Below are 16,897 nucleotides of genomic sequence, written 5' to 3'. Positions count from 1 at the left end.
TCCAGATCAGCACATTTCAGGAGTGCCGAGGAAACAGTTGTGCTAATCCACTTAAATCAATCCAGTTTGACTGATTCCTTGGAGGTTTCTCACTTTTTTTTTTTTTTTTTTTTCTTTTTTTGGGGAAAGAATGAAGCCACTCCGGTGCTGGAATTCCTGGGGCACTGGGAGTCATTATCTCACTGCCTGTCAGACACGCACGGGAATGTCACGGGAATGGACACTGGCATTTTCTCCAGGAACAATTAGGGTGTTGTTAGTGATGCATTTGTAACCTTTTGTGTGCACACTCCCATCCATCCATCCATCCATCCATCCATCCATCCATCCATCCATCCATCCATCCCAGGGGACAGAGGTGTCACTTCCTCTCCAGCAACCCCAGGGCAAAAAAACCCCAGATGTGAGAGCACAACAAATGTGCTCAAATTAGAGATTTGTCATCTTTTTCCACGCTGGAATGCTGTCACGTCTGGAATTTAGGGAGTACAGCAGTCCTGTGCTTCTTAATATGATTTTACACTAAACCATGGCAAAATAAAATAATTAAGGAAAAAATTGATGAGACAATTTTTTTAAGAATCAAAGAGATAATTAAAATGGGGTAAAGGACAATATAATCTACTAATATATTGAATTATTAATGATTAACACTTTTTGATCAAAAATAGGTAATTTAAAGCTTAATTCCTGTTTAACATACAGGAAATGCATTGCAAGGCCTTCAAAGTTCTCCACAAGGCTTCTGTCAACTGGAAATCCATAACAGCATCAAAAAATAGAAATGTGGTCCTTACACCAAATATTGTTGAATCGGATCTTAAAATCAAAATGACAGATTTCATATTTCAATTCAAAATATTGCTTGGAGGCTGCAGCACCCAGGAGCTGAAGAAGCTGGATTCCCAGGAATCAGCCCAAAAATTCCATGGGAAAAGCCTGGAGCTGGCTCTTATAATTTGCACAGCTTTGTGCTTGAACCACCACGAGCCACCACTGCATAGAAAACGTGTGGTCTGCCTGTGCTGTGATTTAAAATCAAAATAGTGGCACTAAGACATGTTAAATTATTAATTATGATTAACAAGGAGGAAGTGCTAAGGGTTAAAAAATCTCGGTGTGCTAAAATTCTCTACTTTCATTCCCTTAAATGTGATATGGAATGATTAGAAATATTTGTCAGCCCTACAAGGGTGAATATATTGAATATGGGGGTATTTTCTGTAGGAAACTGAGAGAGGCAGCTCCTAAAATAAAGAATTTCTTTGCATTGCAGCCAGGCAGTGACAGCGCCACAAAAACAGGCAGTGGAGGAGATCTGATGGCCCTTAACCATCCCTGTGCTGTTTTATATCCCACAGCTGCACGGCTGGGAGAAATATTTGCCTAAAATCATTTTACTGGGGTGCAGAAAGTCCCGGGATTTCACACAGCAGCCCAAAGCTCATCACCACCCCGAGCCACAGCAAATTTACTGCAGGTGCTTTGGAGCCGCACAATTCAAAGGTCTGTTAAAATCAGATTTTTCCCACATCCCTTTTACCAAAAAATAAAAAAAAAAAATTTAAAAAAATTCCAAAATCCCAAGTTTTCCAGCTGTAAGCATAATCTGCCTGCAAGCTGATGGGTGTCTGGGGGTTTGATCCCCTCCCTTCCCAGCCTTTCCTCCTCCAAGTCCAACTGTCCCATTGAAAGATTCCAAATGAGACAGAGGAGTATTCTCAGCACAGCCCCAGCCTCCCACTCGCTAATTGGAGGCCATTCCCCATTTTGTGGAGCCTTGATGCTCCCCCATGGAGAACTCAGGACTGTGGGTTCCAGTCTTGGACTGTGGTGACAGCAGGAGAGTAAACAGAGCTGATAGAATTTGACAGGTCTATTCTTTTCTTAAAATCATTCAGTCTAAAAGATTTTCTTTTACATAATCCAAAGTGTTTTCTCATGAAGTAGGACAAATACTGCTCTGCATTTATGGTGCAGTTCAGATTTTATGCATTTTTATCAGAATTTGCCACTATTAAACGAGGTCAAATAATTTGTTTTAAAGCCGTGGTAAAGAAATCACAAGTGGGTGAAAAACTTTAGAGAACTGAGTTCAAAACATTTCACAGAGGGCCCAAAGGTTTTTAAAAAGAGGAAAAGAAGAAAGTTATGATTTTTTTTGCTGCAGTAAGAGAAATCCTATCTTTCTCCCCCAAAAAGCCTTTTTTTTTTTTTTCTGCAGCTAAAAACTCCTCCAGTGTCTCTTGTTTAGTCTCTCCATGACTGCTCCATAACAATGCAAAAAGTGATCTGCAAGGGAACTTTTGAATTATTATATTTTAACGAGAATATCCTTCTGTGGCAACGCTTGCACAAGACAGAGAGCTTACAGAGAGGTCAGCCCAAAGTTTTGGAGGTGTATTTATCAAATACAGGTTAGTATCAAAATCAGAGAGCCACAGAATTACAGAATGATTATGGATGTAAAAGACCCCCAAGATTATCAAGTCCAGCCTCCATCCAAATGCCACCATTGTGAATACTTTAAACAGGAATGTTTCTAAATGAGGAATGCATTGTAACAGGTCATCAGCCTTAGAAATCTTATTTAGAGTGGAGGAATAATTCAGATAGCTTAAAAAAAATACAGAAGAAGAAAAGTGGATTTCTACATGCTAAAAGGATTTTTTAGGAAGCAAGGAGGAAGCAGCAGGAGTTGGCAGCTGTGCCAGCGCAGTGCACGTTTTTGAGACGGATAAAACCTCACCTGTACTCCTGCGAGGGGTGGTGGCTTTGCCCTGAATTCCTAATGATCCCTGACATTATGGACGGGATATCGCTCTCTATCATCTCCTGGGGAAGCAGCAGAAGGCAGCGGTCAGCAGCAGTAGCTATCCAGCACTTCAGCAGCGGCGGGAGCCACCGACCCCGCCCGAGCCCCGGCACCGGGGCACGGCACAGCCCGGCCCGGGCACCGCCAGGTGCGCCGGTGGCACCGGGAAAGGCAGGAAAACACTTCACGGGGGATGATCCCATCCCAGAGAGGGACCCCTGAGGGAGGGACAGCTACCGGCAGGGCTGAGGGCACCGGGAGCACCGGCGCTCCAGCCTTGGGCTGCTCTTACCCCCAAGCAGCATCCGTCGCATTTTGGGTGAAAAAGCTGCGGGAGCTGCAGCGGCCCGAGCGCGGGGATGAGGGGAACCGGGAGACCCCAGCCCTGGACGCCCAGAAATGGAAGGGGAACCCGGGGGAATCCCAGCACCGCTGCCCCCGGGATGGAGGGAGCCTGGTGGTCCCCAGCACCGCGGATGGAAGGGGAATCCCAAATCCGGGAGAATCCCCAGTCCCGCACCCGCGGGGATGGAGCGAGCCCGGAAAAACCCCAGCCCTGCTGCCTCGGGGGCTCAGGGGGAGAGCAGCTCCCCAAACCCGCTGCCCCCGGGGATGGAAGAGCCCGGGGGTCCCCAGCCCTGGCATGGAGCGAGCCCCGGCATTCCCAGCCCCACTGCCTCGGGGATGGATGGATGCAGCGAGCCGGGGGGGTCCCCATCCCCGCTGCCCTGGCACGGAGGGAGCCCGGGGGTCCCCATCCCCGCTGCTCCGGGATGAAGGAAGCCCGGGGGTCCCCATCCCCGCTGCCCCGGGCCCCGGTGCCCCCGGTGCCCCCGCCCCGCCGCTCCGGCCCGGGCAGCGCGAGCGGGCAGCGCGTCCCGGCGGAGAGCGGCGAATAAAAACGGGGGGAAAGCCCAGATTGACCCAACTTTGTGCAACTTTCCGCAGGGAGGAGGGGGAGGGATCCGCCCGCTCAAACGGGCAGCGGCGGGAGGAGAGCGGAGCGGGGCGGGGGCGGCTCGGGGGAGCCGGTGCTCAACGCCCGGTGCTCGGTACCGGTGCTCGGTGCCCGGTACACGATGCTCGGTACCGGTGCTCGGTGCCCGATGCTCAGCCCATGCTCGGTGCTCGGTGCCCCGCTCGGCGCTGCGGGAAGCGGAGCGGAGGCAGCGGCCGGAGCCGCCTGTCCCCGGCTGTCCCCGGCTGTCCCCGCTTGTCCCCGCTTGTCCCCGCTTGTCCCCGCCGCCGGTGCCGGGATGGCCGCGGGAAAGGGCGCGGGAACGGGAACGGAGCCGGGGCAGCGCCCGGCCTGAGCCTCACGCTGCGGGAGGTGAGGGATGAGGATGGAGAGGATGAGGATGGAGGGATGAGGATGAAGATGAGAGGGATGAGGATGGAGGGGATGAGGATGGGAGGGATGAGGATGAGGATGAGGATGGAGGGATGAGGATTGAGGGGATGAGGATGAGGATGGAGAGGATGAGGATGAGGATGGAGGGGATGAGGATGGGAGGGATGAGGATGGAGAGGATGAGAGGGATGAGGATGGAAGGATGAGGATGGGAAGGTGGTGAGGCCCTGGCACAGGGTGCCTGGAGAAGCTCTGGCTGCTCCTGGATCCCTGGAAGTGTCCAAGGCCAGGCTGGACAGGGTTTGGAGCAATCTGGAAAGAGAATCATTCATTCTGAGCTCTGTAATTCCGCCTCCTCTTTCACCAGACGCTTTCAAAGCGTGGTTCAGCCATCAGAGGGTGAAATTTGGGACAATGTTACCTCCAAGTATGAGAAAGACATGGATGAAACATCTGAGCCAAGGTCAAATCCCACACCAGCAGAGATCCAGCCCCAGAAAATATTGGCTCGGACTGTCCAGGTCTTTTCTTGAGACCAGATTTTATTTCCTATAAACCCATCATGAAAAGAGGGACCAACCTTCTCTGTCAGGACAGAGTTTGAAGTCTGTGAGGACACTGGGTCCTTTGGGCTCAGCACAGCAAAGCTGAACTGTGGAAATGCTCCCATTATCCTTGCACAATGAAAACCCACAAGATCCATGATAAATGTATTTCCTTGTGCTTGCCAGTTTACCAGAGAGTACGGAGGGGATGAAATGTGAAGACAGATCTTTTTTTCTGCTCTTAATGAGAATCTGTTCACTTTGATGAGCATCAAATCTCTCTCTGTTAATTGCTGTCAATAGAACTGGAGATTAATCAATACTTCTATGAATCAATGCCTTTATCAGGCACCTCTGGAGAACTGAAATAAGAGGAACAGTCCCAGTACTGGCAGAGCCTCAGGCATGGAGTTTGCACAGTTGTGAGTGTTCCCTTAATTACAGGCTGCATTAATTAATGTTGGGCTGTAATTATTAAAAGGTCGTCTCAAGAGTCCTTACCATCCTTACCTGCTAACTCAAAAAACACTTTAAAGAATGAGTTCCTGAGGCTGAATATTTGCAGGAGGGGTGGGGATAAAACACAAAAGTTCCTTCCAGACCTCCTTGGAGCCTGTTCAAGGCATTGTGCTGAGCTTCCCCCCTGGCTGCTTTCCTTGCAGGAACACATTCCATGCCGGAGCTGCTTTCCCCTCTCAGGTGATTTGCAAGCCTTGGGAGGGCAGGACTGCAGCAGGCGAGGAGCAGGGGGTGGCTCCTGCCCCGTGTGCTCACCTGCAGCGGGGAGGGATCAAGGGCTTAGCTCTCCAAAACCTGCAGGAGCAAGTTCCAGCAAGGAAAATTCCAGTTATTGGTGCAAGGAGCTGTTTCACAATGGGGGAAGTCCAGTGCAATGGGCACTGGGAGGTTTTTGGGTCCCTGCCCTTGGAGCTGTTGGGATTGGACAGGACAAAACTCTGAGGAGTTCACAGAACAATTTGGGTTGGGAGGGACCTTAAAAACTCATCTTGTTTCAGTCCCTTCCACAGCCCAGGGAGCTCCAGCTGTTCCATGTTCCATCAGGTCAGCTCCAAGCTGGAGCTGCAGAACTGCAGGCTGGTGGTTGGACTTTAAAAAAAAAGTGTTTTCCCCCTTGTTTTTGGGGTTTTCTCACCAGTGCCTGTCAGGCTGGGGAAGTGATGCTGTCCATGGGAATGGCATGGAAAGGAATATTGGGGTGTATTTTCTCCTGGTATCCAGCAGCTCTGTTTCTTTCTGTGATTTAAAATGCAAGAACACAAGATATGGATAATTTCTGGTTGTATTTGTATTTATCCTTATCTCAGTTAAGGAAGGGTTCAAATTCACCTCTCACAATTGAACTTATTTTACAGTGAATATTAGCAGAGAAATGTGTAAGGTTTTTCTATTGATCCGATTTCTGGCTGACTTATTTGGTGGCATGAAAAATCACATATAGCCTTTAAATTAACATTGTTCAGCAATTAACTTCTTCCTTTCTTTGGACTAACATCTTTGTAGTAAACAAATAATGCCATACAAAAACAGAAGTAAAATTTGGATTTGTTTTTCAAAGGCATTCACTTTCTTTTGTATGAATTTCTCCTGAAATATCTTTAATTTCTATTGATTTTCTTTTAAACTGTTTCTTTTAAATTTTTGGATGACAAACTGAATACATTTTGCTACCAGCTGAGGTCATCATAAAACAAGTTTGGTTTATTTTCCACACTCTCCACTGCTTTAGGAGAAAAGTAGGGGGGGAAAAAAAAAATTAAAAAAGCAAGAGAGAGCTGAGAAACCTTCAAAAGCAGAGACTGATGAGAACTCTGTGAAGATTTTGGTGACCAGGCTGGAAAATCAAAATATTTCCCCCACCTCAGGCAGTTTGGACTGGGACCTGTGGTTTTTGTGGTGAACCCAGAATGGCTGAAAAGCAACTTCATGTTTATTCCTTGTTGTTTTTTGTGAAAGGACATCGGGGTGTCCTGACCCTGGATCTTCCTGCTCCTCACTTGGCTTTTTTTTTTCTGATTGTGGTTTTCATCCCTCTCCTCCTGAGTACCTAAAACATGTGGGAGAAATACTGATGTGAATTCAGCTCTGAAAGCATTTAGTGTTTCTTAGGAATAATTTCCTTGCACACTTCAAGCCAGCTTTGTTTTAAGAGAAAGATTGCATTTTTGAGCTCCTCCTTTATTTACCAAATTGAATTTATCCCTCCAGCCCCCTCCCTACAGAAGTGAAATATTCTATTCACATTTTAAACTGCAGCTCCATCACTCAGATTGTCAGCCCCTGATGGAGATGGGAATTTGGTGACATTCCATCCCCTTTCCAGTGCCCAGATTTGGGGTGGTATCCTCACCCCCAGAAATCAGAAGCAGCTCTTCCCATTACCCACAGGCTCTTTTCCCAGGATTTGTGCATTCATATGGGAATAAAAACGTGCAAATGGATTCTGTCCAAGCCACTGGAAACAGGAAACTCTACAAGCTCCCTCCTTTTATCCCCCCGCGAAAGCACCGACCGTTTGTTTTATTTCGGGATACTGTATCCTAACAAATTATCCTTAAAAATCATTTGGTGTGAAATTGCAGATTAATCCCACCGGGCTGGGGGTTTAGCCCTCAAGTCTGGCCACTTGGGAGCACACAGATGGTGGCTGGGAGTGTGACAAAAGGCACAATCCCTGATTAGATGCATGGATGTAACGGACAGAAAGCTTTTCCTCGTGGCCAAGGTGAGGAAAGCACCGGAGGTCCTGGAGCCTGGCTCCTGCTGGGAGAGCTGTCCTGGAAAATCTGCCCTGGAAAAGTTTTGCAGTGTCTCCCAAACAAAGGGAAGCCTGCTCTGATTCCCTTTAAAATTCCATTTTTACTTCCTAATGCTGTTGCTCCTTTTCTTATTCCTTTTTTTTTTTACCTTGTTGTTTGGTTTTATTGCATCTTTGTGTGGCAAACACCAACAAATGGGGATTCCTTTCAGAGGCTGGCAGCTTCTTGTTCCCAAAATTAATTCTGTCTATCCCACAGGGAAAATGTCCTGATTGTGAAGTGCTGGAAGTCTGGCCTGGTAGAAATTAATCTTTATCCTTGTGAAATGACATTGCTGCCCTGCACAGCCCTGAAATTCCAACTGCCAGCTGAGCTGCTCTCTGATTTTAATGTGAAATTTAGGAACAGAATCCGTTGTGCTGCTTGTTCCTGGTGGGAATTCAGGTGTGAGTGCAATGCCCCTGGATCCCTGGCAGTGCCCAAGGCCAGGCTGGGTGGGGCTCTCAGCAGCCTGGGATGGTGGAAAGTGTCCCTGCCCATGGCAGGAGTGGAACAAGAGGAGATTTAAGTCTCTTCCAACACAAACCTCTCTGGCATTCCATGATTTGCCTGGAAAAATGGGCTTCTAAATGCCCCTGCAACAGAAATCCTGCAGAGGCAGGGTTGTTTGTGTTTTAAGAGCTGGCAGAACCCCAAACCCAACCCACAAAGACACACAAAGCCTGACAATATATTTATTATTTCGCCAGTTAAACCTAAGCTTAGCGCAATTTTTACATCTGTGAGTGCTCTACAAGAATATTTTGCACTGATTTATGTCTAGTCTGGGGCAAAATGAGTTTATAGGTGCTGTAATTATGCAGTGGTTATTGTGTACAATGATATGAAGCAATGAAATTAGAACAAATCTGTTAGAGTTAGCACTTTTATTTTGCGTTTAGGGGATGAAAAGAAATACTTCTGAAATTATATTTTTTACCAAAACCAGAGGGCTATCAATATGCTGTTGGCTGATGGATGTAATTTCTAATTTAGTTTGTCATTGGAAGAGACAACTTCAGCCCCAGAGCACACAAAATTGTCTCTTTTGATCCCTTTATTGCTCTTTTGTAGCCTGTGGTTTATTTACAGCTGAGGAACCGTGCAGAGAATCCTGTGTAGGTCTCACCTATTCCTTCATCATAGTAATTAACTTTTCCTTAATTAATATCCCTCATTTTTTCAGCAAATCCCCATGGCTTGTGTCATGCAGATAATGGCAATCAGTGTTTTTTCTGTTCTCTGTGCTCACATGAAGTTTTTTGTCTTGGTAGGTGAAAAGGAAAGAAGAAAGAAATGAGATTTTGGAGCTCTTTGCTTCCATCTTTGGGCAAACACACAACTTTTGGTTGTAGGAGCAATGAATATTGAGTGGCTACAGGAATATTTTGGGAAATTCATCCCTGAGGGCTCAGGCACAGCTCATGGAAAACCCGACCAGCAGCTGCAGCCAGAGCTGGAGCCCAGCTCTCAGAGAGCCCATTCTGCTTCCCAGCCAGGGAATTCCACTGGCACAGGGACAGGGAGGGTCTGAGCATCCCACTCTGGCCACGGTTAAATTGATATTTCTTGCACAAAACCACAGAGAATGCCAAAGTCTGGTTTGGGACTGGAAATGTTGCAGAGCTGAAAACTCCTGATGGCATCAGGTTTATCAGCCACGACTGGAGATGCTCAAGTAGAGCATTTTTTTTTTTTTTTTTTTTGTTCCTTTGTTTTTATTTCTTCAATGTTTTCAGTGTATCACAGACGCATTTCATCTCAAATGAAAAATAGAACCCACAGGATGTCAGAGTAACATCCAAGTGTGCACAGCCCGAATTCAGTCTGATCAATCCTTTCAGAAGGCACAGAAGGTTTGATTTCTATTTTCTTCCTGGTGTCTGTAAAATCTTTGGTGAATATTGATTCTACCCATGCATCATCCCTCAGAAATGAGGGATATCAGCCCTACTTCCCTGCCAGGTGCTCCAGAGTGTTGGGTGCTTCCAGGGATTCCAGTTTCTGAGGATTTGTGTAACTATTCCTGGGTGGAAGCATCCATCAAAATCCAGCAGTGACCATTCCTTTGGAGCCAGTGAGCCAACAGAAGCCTGTGAGTATTTTCCTAAGCTTTTTAAAGAGTGAAAAGTTAAGATCCCTTCTCTTAATGAGGCCATCACCAAATCAACATACCCAAGGAATCATCAGCTCCATTATGAGCAGCCTCTCCTGCTCCCTCAGCAGCTCTGCCCTCACCAAGCCCATGATTTAGTGAATATTCTTTCCTGCTTCCATGGCACACAAGTCTAATTAAACCATTTCTGCACCTTCCCTGGCCACAACTCTTCGTTCCAGTAATTAGAAGACACCCCAGTACAGAACACGCTGCTTCATCAGCTTTTAGGCTACGAGACTTAAAACTAACATTTTCAAAAGCATTTCATGGTTTGAAAGAATGGTCAATTAACCTTCAGTTTCCTGGGGGGAACCCTGCAAAGAACTGTCAACAGTTCAGTTTAGAGAGATTTGTCCAGTGACCTACGAGGCCACGAAGTTCACCAATGCATGGAAGGGTGTCATCATGGATTTGTTCCCTGGGTTACTGTCACAAGAGAATAAACTGATTTTTCTGCTACAGTAACAAGTGACCAAGGGGCGGCTGAACGACCTTGGTGCTTCCCTGGGCTCCTGGGCAAAACCAGGGCCACTTAGCAGGAAAAAAAAACCCCTGGCATCTTCAGGATGAATTGTGTGTCTCTTTCTCTTCCTCCCCATAAGGTTCTTTTTTAATCAGAGCAGCCCCGGGGGTGGGGATTCCTTGGCTGCCTGCTGGGTTTCTTTGTATTTGGAATTCTCTGCAAACTGGTGGCGTAAGATAAACGTCTGATTCTTGTGGTGGTGACAGTCTTCAGATTTAAGTGATAGCAACATCTCAGTCTTTATAGCAAACTGAGGGTTTTCTGTGGAGCGGTGGGATGCTCCTGCTGGAGGAACCTTCTGAGCCTTCCAGAGAGGTCTCACCATGAAGTTGGTTTTATTGTGAGATTCCAAAGGAAACAAGAGTCTGCTCCTGGCCATTGAAGGTAAAACAATCTCTGCTTCATGGGGAAGGCAGAATTAGCCACAAATAAAATTATCTTCTATGTAGGATTTGATATTTGGAAATTTGAATATTTGGCTTTGCTTTTACTTCAATAAAAATGGTAAAAACACTTTATTTGCTCTGTAAACATGGGGGTTTATTACCATTTCAGAAGCTGCGTGGAAAAATTGGTTTTATTTTCTTCTACTCATCATCAAAACGTTTTCCCTGGCCAACCTTACAAATCCCTACATTAAATCTGATTTTCCTGGTTTTTCTCATTTTGCCACACCCTTGACACACAAGGTCAGGGTTGCTGCTCCATGACTGGAACTGTCTCTAGTACAGTTTAAAACATTTCACTTTGATTTTATGTAGTGCTCCAAACTTAAGGTTTTAAGATATGAAGTAATCAGGAGGGTTTTCTTAAGGACACATATCCTTGTACTTACAGAATCCCAGAATGGTTTGGGCTGGAAGGGATCTTAAATCATCCAGTCCCACCCCCTGCCATGGGCAGGGAACCTTCCACTATTCCTGGCTGCTCCAAGCCTGGTCCAGCCTGGTCTTGGACACTTCCAGGGGTGGGGCATTGTACCCACACACCTGAATTCCCACCAGGAGCTCAGCCCTGAATCCCAGGAGCAGTTTTTGTACTGAGCTCAAAGACCAGAATTCTCCAAATCCCAAGTGCTGCATGACAGGAGCTGGATATCCTTCAGAGGAAGTGGAGACATCTCTATGGGGATTTTTAAAAACTAGATCACACCTGAGGGTGGTGATTGAAACTGACTCCCTGTTTTTATGAGTTTTGCCCAGCTGCAGAGTCGTGGCTCAGGCTCCCAAGCTCTTCCTGCCTGTGGTGATTCCCATCAGGGCAGCTCAGGAAGGTTTTCCCCCAGACCTGGGGTGACAAATCCTGACAAAACCCTGCAGGAAGGGAATCACATTGATCCCGTGTATTGCCAGTGACCCTTTGCTGTATTTCAGCACATTTGTCACTCTGTGTCCCCTCCTGACGTTCTCGGCGAGCGAGAAGGGAAGGACGAGGAGAAACAACAGCTCTAATTAGAAATTTGCCCATTTCTTTCAGAACAGCTGGGGAGAAGCTCGGACCCTGAGCTGGTTTTTCCCTCCTCAGAAGCCCCAAAGCAGAGATTTAAATTCAAAGCATGACTTTGCAGGCTGGACTGCACAGGGGGAGGGAAGCAGGGACGAGGAGCCGCGGGCACGGTGCGTCGGACACGGACAGAGATATCATTAGATTAAAAAAGTGTCTTCCCACACAAACAAAAGGAGAACCTGGGTGGGAGCACCAGGATTATCCAGCGCGAGCTCCAGAGGCACTGCTGGGACAAGGACAAGGACAGGGCTCTGTTCCTGCAGTGCCTGCAGTGTGGACACACACGGAATGTCCCACACGGGCTTGTGGCTCCCTCCCCACTCAGCATCAATTACTCATCCAGAATGACAGCCACTGTCTGGTGACCAAGAGTTGTCACCCGTTTGAGCTTCCTCAGGGGTGAATGGCTTCGCTTCTGAGCTCTTCTGACTGCTCTGCTGCGTTTTTGGAAGGAAAAATTGGCAAATTTTTCCAGTTTTTGTTGCCCGAAGCAATCAATTAATCACACAGAACACTGTGGGAAATGGATTTGTAGAGAGGTTTTAGGGTTTTCTATCAAACCCTAAAATGGATTTGTAGAGAGGTTTTAGGGTTTTCTATCAAACCCTAAAATGGATTTGTAGAGAGTTTTTGGGTCTTTTATCAAACACTAAAATGGCTTTGTAGAGAGTTTTTAGGGTTTTTTATCAAACTCTAAAATGGATTTGCAGAGAGGTTTTAGGGTTTTCTATCAAACCCTAAAAAACTCTCTACAAATCCATTTCCCACGCCTTGCTTGTTTTCTTATTACATTCTTACTTCAACACCTTGTTTTCATTCTACATCCAAATCATCATTGCTGTTGGTTGTTTTTTATAGATAAAAGCTCAGTGGTTGTGCTACAGTTTTTTGCCTCAGGAGAGTATTGATCCTGCTGAACTCCTTGGGATATGAAGTTAGGCTTTTCTTTTTCCAGTTCCCCTTCAGCCCTGCCAAACAGCTTTAACCTTTATTTGTCCTATATTTGGTTTCAGAATGGGCACTTCAGTGCTCAGATGAATTTCGATATACGGGGATGTAAGAGGAAAAACAACAACAACAACAACAAAAAAGGAATCTGTTGGGGTTATTCATGTGCTTTTGGATTTGATTTACTTCCTACTTCCTTATTTAATAACCAGGTTCCTTAAGACTCCTTAAGCTTGACTGACCCGTGTTTTGTTGGCAGGTCTATTCCACTGACCCCTGCCAAGACCCCTGCCCCAGTTCGTCTATCAGACAAAAATGAATCTATTCCAGGAACTATCACTTCCCATTATCTCTAATTAAGCCTGACAGTTGGAGACAGGCCTCATTATTTTTAATTGGGCCCTATAGTTCTAGAGTTAAATTAAACACAATTTAATGCAGATAGCTCATCTACATGGCTGTGACAGAGTCAAATTGTATTTTAAGTTTCATGGAACAACAGGGTTTGTTTGCAGGCTTTGCTTTTTTTTTTTTTTTTTTTTTTTTTTTAGAGTGTTGCTGCTTTGAGCTCTGTGTTGTGTAAAACCTGCCTGGGGTGCGAGGATACTCCTGTTAATTAGAGCCTGACCTGGCCCTGCACCTGTTGGACCTTTTCTCTCCACTTTTATACCAAAAATCCAAACGTGGGCCCAGGGTGGTGATGAAAAACTCTTTAATCAGCCCAGACTGCCTGTGAGAGCTTCACATGGTTCAGGTAGTTTTAAACAGATTTGCAGGGGTGTCATGCAAACAGAGAAACTGCTGAAGGTTTTCCCCAAATTCCTGTGGGAAGTTTTATTCAGAATTTAAAGGGAAGATTCCTCTCAATGCCTCAACATGGGCATTTTTACTGTTCCATTCACAGCTTTTTTCTGCCACAAAGCAACATTTTTATCACTATCAGGTAGGGCTTTTCTGTGAAGACACCTCTGGATGAAGATGGAATTGAACCATTCTGTTGCTGTAAATATTATAAATGTTCATGCCTTGGATTTTCTTAGGGAAGGAACATTCCAGTCCGTGCTGAGGAAGGAGTTGTCTCACCCTTCTGGTGGTGGAAAATCAGTTTGGTAAATCATTTCCTGAGCTCTTTCTTTGAGTCAGCTGCAAGACCAAGTCATTTGTTATTGAAGCTTTAACTTTGGCAGAGTTCTCAAAGCAGTTAATCCCTCACAAAACTCTTTGGATTACTCATGGAACCAAGATTCCTAATTACAGAAGGTTTTGATTAAATATTGGATTTTCCTTTGCACAGGTGAGGTTAAACACTCATTTCAAAGGACATTTCCTTTGATATATTTATATTTTCTGTACTTTCCTCTTCAGCTTTGCTTGAAGGTCAAATAAACAAACTACAGCACTTCTCCCATGAGAAGTAACACATCTAAAGTGTCTTGAGGAATCCAAGACAAAATCCTTCAGTTTGGAACAGTGGGATCTCTACTCTTAGGGGTTTGGGCAGTTGGCATTAGTAATTATATACTGTGTGTTTAACTAACAGACACTTAATCATGGAAACTCTATGACATCAGGCCTGGAGGCTGGGATTGTCCTGGAGAAAATGAGCAAGGATTATCCAATGTTTGTCCAGTCCCTGCTCCTTCCCAGCTGCTCTCCTTGGTGTCAGCCACCCTTCCCAGCCCAAGCTCAGTCGCGCCTCCCTTCTCCTGCTGCCTCTGGAGCAGGGAATTCCTGCAGCCTGGAGAAGCTCCTGGATGAGCCCTTTGCTGCCTGTCCGTGCTGGATCCCCAGCTTTTCTCCTGGCATTGCTTTTGCTGCACACAGAGGCTATCACTTCTTCTGGGAGAGCAAAAATAGCTCCAAAACCAGCACCAAAACTGCTTTTTTTTCAGCCCAACCACTCACTTATGTGATGGCACCTCTGGGGATGATTTTCCATGCCCACAGCCAGCCTGGGAGTGCTATTCCAGCCAGACAGCACCAACTGCATGAACTTCCCAGCTTTTCCACTCGTTAGGTGTTTTTGTTGGCTTTATCCTGGCTGGAAGAACCCCCCTCCTTCCCTGGCCCTGCACGAGGTCCCTGCTGTGACCCTAAAATCCCAGGAGATCCAAGGGCTCTGTCCTGTGCTCTTGTCCTCTTGACTGAACTTGGAGAGAAAAGGCCTTTGTGGCCAGTGAGCAGCACACTCCCAAAAATACAGCCCAGATTTAGTGACCTGTGTGAGCAGTGAGCCTGAAAGGGAATTATGACAGCTCTCCACGCCTCTGTGTATCAGTATTTGGGATTTATGACAGCTTTCCACACCTCTGTGTATCAGTATTTGGGATTTATGACAGCTTTCCACACCTCTGTGTATCAGTATTTGGGATTTATCACAGCTTTCCATGATCCCATGGGTCTAAATTTGGGATTTTTACGCCTCTTGCATATCAGCATTTAGGCTTTGCTGGGAATATTCCCTGCAGCCACACCAGGGAGAGGAAGGATTGTCATCCCTCAATGGTCAGCCAGGCTGTGGATGTGGAGTTGAAGTTTTAGGGGTGTGTTTTTGTGGGAAGATTGTGGTGAGGGAGACTGGAGGGGTTTGGATGCTGGGTTTTATGCCTGTGCTTGTTCTGTACAGAAGTTTTTGGGGAAATTCACCTCTGAGCTAAAGGGTTTCAGTGTCCTCCCTTCTGTTGCTGAGGTAACAAAGCTGTTACTCCCATATTTGTTGTAGTAATTAGCTTCTATAACTTCTAGCTACACAGCATTGCTGGCTCCATAAAGTTTTCCTGTTAGGAAGAAACTTTAAATCCTCATCCTGAGAAATCCACCGCAATTTCAAATGCAGAGAAGGATTTGTTTGTTTTAAGAGGAGTTCACATTTCCCTGATTCCTCGTTTGCCTCGTGAATATGAACTTTTAATGGGATAAATTCATGATTTGATGGCCTGTGCAACACCACCTTGGTGCTACATGAAGCTCATGGATTATTATGGCTGTGCTGGATTGATCCCAGAATCACTGAGGGTGGAAAAGACCTCCCAGACCATCCAGTCCAACCTGTGATTGTTCCCCACCTTGTTTGGGCTTTAAATGCAACGTAAAAGTCTCACATTCCAACCTTACAATGGCAGAATTGCCTCATGTGTGGCTGCTCTGTTCCAGAGGTGCAGCAGGGTTTGGAGAGGCTCATGGAGAGCAGGTTGTGGTTTTCATGGATTTAACCAGGTTCAAATTATCTCCTGTTCCCTCTGTGCTCTTTTGGGGTGTTTTTGGGGGTTTTTTGTCTGCTATGTTTTTGTTTCCTCTCAACCAGCTTGAGAAAGAATGTGGGTTAGAAACAAAAGATGTCCGAGGATTTAATTTAGCCAGACAAAAAATACTCTTTTCAAATGTTAAAACAGGCTGAAAGAGAGGTCTGAGGGCTGGTTTGAAAGGACAGGACTTTGTTCCCAGTGCTGTTCCCAGCAGTGGTGGGAGACACTCGGATCCTGAGCTGATGGATCTGCCTCCTGACACTCCTGGCCTGCTAACCTGCTTTATTCTTTAATTAATATACACATTTATGTTCTATAATTCACTGGCCAGCTTGCTGGAGAAGAGCTTAAAAAATGAAAACAAAAACAATTGGGAATTTTTACCAGCAGTAGAGGAGTGCTATTTATTACTTGGGATGTTTGGAATTACTGAGATCAAGGGTGAATAATTGATAATCATTTTACCCCAAGCAAGAATTCCATTAAATATGAACAAGAGGAGGCTGGACACGTGGTAAAGGATTTCTCTTTCCCTTTTGACTGCAACCAATCCCTTTGGATCTGGTCACTGAAGACACCTGGCAATGAAATGGGTGTGTGAAAGAGGAGGAAACCAGATATTATGTTACTTAAAAGTCATTCATCATGTCACAGGAAGGCAGGAATCTGAACTCCTGCAATAAATAATCGCTGAAGGTGATCTCTGCACACAAAGGAGCCACTGCCAGCTGCTGAAATGTCCCTCTGACAGCAGGCCAGGAGCTGGGGCTGTGCTGGAGTGAAGGCCAGGGAGAACAGGACACAGGGAAATGATTTCCTGGGAGCCATCCCATGAGCTGTCCATAGAAATGAGCAGGTTGTGGTTTTCATGGATTTTACCAGGATCAAATTATCTCCTGTTCCTTCTGTGGATTTTGGGATGTTGTGGGGTTTTTCTTGTTTTTGGGTGTTTCTTTTTGTTGTCTGCTTTGTTTCTCTCCACCAGAGAGA

This window comes from Pyrgilauda ruficollis, unplaced genomic scaffold (assembly GCF_017590135.1).
Source record: "Pyrgilauda ruficollis isolate IOZ18807 unplaced genomic scaffold, ASM1759013v1 scaffold9, whole genome shotgun sequence".
NCBI lineage: Eukaryota > Metazoa > Chordata > Aves > Passeriformes > Passeridae > Pyrgilauda > Pyrgilauda ruficollis.
This window is presented reverse-complemented; position numbering follows the sequence as displayed.